Here is a 2,458-nt window from a genome sequence, read left to right as displayed (position 1 = left end):
TCAAAATGATTGTTCTCCTGGTTTCACACACCATAGATTAGTTTTGCCAGATTTGAAATCTTTTACAACTGAAACTATACTCTGAATTTTATTTGTGGACAGGGTCTTTGGCTCTACATTCTGTCTGTGAGATTTAATACATGCTATTGCCTGTAGAAATCATTTTTTTTCCATATTTGTTACTCTTGTACAAACGTCCCCACACATTTTTATCACTATGTTGTTGATGGGCATTTCGGGTACTTCCATTTGTTACTGATTTCAAGTGCTATTAACATTGAACATCTATTCCTTCATCTTCCAGTGTGTGGTCTGATGGTGGATCTCCACTGTTGAATTCTTGCTCTCTGAGCCACTGTTACTAACTGGTCCCTTCCTCAGCCATGCTGTCTGCCCCTCCTGTGCACTCCCCTTCTGTCTGCTCTCAGGAGTAGATGAGTCTTCCTCCCCATCCTGTTGGCTTTCCATCTCTTCTTCAAGATGTGTCTCCTCTGTCTCCCTCTGGATGCTCTTGGTTAATCTTTCTCTCTTACTTCCTCACAAACCATGATGCTCCGCCTGAGTTCATCTTGCTCTGCTGCCTCTGTCTCTCTTCCCTCCAGCCTTTCGTGACCCTGTTTCTCTGCCTCTGCAGTTTCAGCGGCACTTTTTTCCACATCCACCTCTACCTGGAAACCACACCAACTTTTAAGTTCATTGTTCTATGAATCTGTTCTTCCCAGGAATTTCCTCTTCGTTTCCTGGTTTGTCTCCTGTATTCAAAGAAGTTTAGCTTCTAGTTGATGAACCATCAAGGTTCTGCGATAACCTGCGTTCTAGCTGTTGTGACAACCGTCTGAATGTCTGGCACCACACTCCCACTGAGGATTTCACTGATGACACTGTAGTTTCTCTGGAAGAGGGCAGTGGCTGTGTGCTTCATTGAAAAGCCATCATCATAATCATCAGCATCTTCAGCAGGCTCAGTTCTTACATAAGGTTCTCCTTGGTCCATGTGAGACTGTCTCTGTCCACTTTCTTCCTTTTGCATGTCTTTTTGTGTATTTATGTAAGCAGGGCGTGTGGGAGAATTACGATTGTCCTTCGTAGATTCATTCTATTCTGTCTTCTATACTTCTATACTTCTATACTTCTATACTTCTATACTTCTATACTTCTATACTTGTTTCAATACTCTTAGTTTTCTTCATCTGTGAAATCTCATAACATGCCACCCTTAATCTGGCCAATCGCCTGCAACTTTAGGTCAGGGCTAGAAGCATTTACTTGGTTCCAGAACTTTGTGCCATGCCTCATGTAGGGCATCAGTAGCTTATGTGGTGGCTTTGGGGGTTGTGGAATCATAACACCAGACGATGCTGAGACCTGGCTGTTGGTGCCCAGGTTCCCTCCCAGCTTGTAGTTGTATGGTAATGCCTGGATGTACTGTATCCCCACAAACCCTGGTGTTCTGGGCATTTGTGTTGTAGGAGCTGGGGTGGGTGTTGAGGCATAAGTTGCTCTTTTTGACATTCTGGAAGATTAAGTTCTTGGTTACTTAAAAATGAATCTGAGACACCATGGGCAGAAAAAGCACCCACAGCTGTGGTCCTGTTTCCTTTTGGGCTCACATATATATTAACTTTTGTTGAAGGTATCAGTAGGATTGAAATTGCGGGGCCAGAGGCAGGAAACTGTTCAGTTTTAATATCAACAAATGATACACCAAAATGTTCATGTAAGTGCTCTCTCCGCTTCCTTTCTGTTTCTTGTCTGTCTTGAAACTTGTGGATGACTCCATATTTTGCTCTTGTCCAGGAAGGTCAGGAATCAGGAAAAGAGGGTGGTGTACTAATAGGGGTGAGGGCATCGTGGCGGAACGAGATAGTTGGGCACCTGTTTCATTGCCAGGCCACTAGCAACTCTGGGCTATCTTCTGCTTATGTTCTGTCTCTGGAAATGCAGGTAGGCAGCAGAGACTTAGTCTGTTGGAGGGAATAAGTGGTCTTTGGTGCACATCTAGGCACACTTTTATAGTATTATAAAGGGTGTAGGTTCATTCCTATCAAGAATACTAGGCAGTTGCATCTACATCATGTCCATAAAAATTTGTTTACCCTATTTGAAGCCCTTTGATGAGGGCGACTCGTTGGCCACCTGTTATTGACATGTCTTCCATGGCTATTCTAGGCCCATAAATGACTTGAGAATCTGACACAACAGCCTTTCCTCTTTGGGATCCTGATGCGATCTGAATTTCATACACTTTTCAAGTGTGCTAGCCTTAAATTCCCCACTTTTCATGCAATCACATAAATTAGAGGAAGGGTGAGTGGCCCATTCTCTTGGCTTTCTGAATGCCTTCCCCCCAAATTTTCTTGGTCCTTTAATATGTCTTCCTGTGGTTGATAAAAATCTAAACCATTTGTCTGGCCGTGATACAGTATGGAAGTTTGGCACTAGGAAAATAGCTCCCTTT

At 43.3% G+C, this 2,458-nt stretch overlaps 1 pseudogene; it reads right to left on the bottom strand.

The window, feature by feature from the left end:
- Positions 1–271: 271 nt before the first annotated feature.
- Positions 272–1,512, bottom strand: LOC125164722 (SWI/SNF-related matrix-associated actin-dependent regulator of chromatin subfamily E member 1-like; annotated as a pseudogene).
- Positions 1,513–2,458: the final 946 nt, after the last annotated feature.

Source organism: Prionailurus viverrinus, chromosome B1, assembly GCF_022837055.1.
Source record: "Prionailurus viverrinus isolate Anna chromosome B1, UM_Priviv_1.0, whole genome shotgun sequence".
NCBI classification, from domain to species: Eukaryota; Metazoa; Chordata; class Mammalia; order Carnivora; family Felidae; genus Prionailurus; species Prionailurus viverrinus.
Note: the sequence above shows the minus strand (reverse complement) of the source record. Positions and strands in the feature narration are given on the sequence as shown.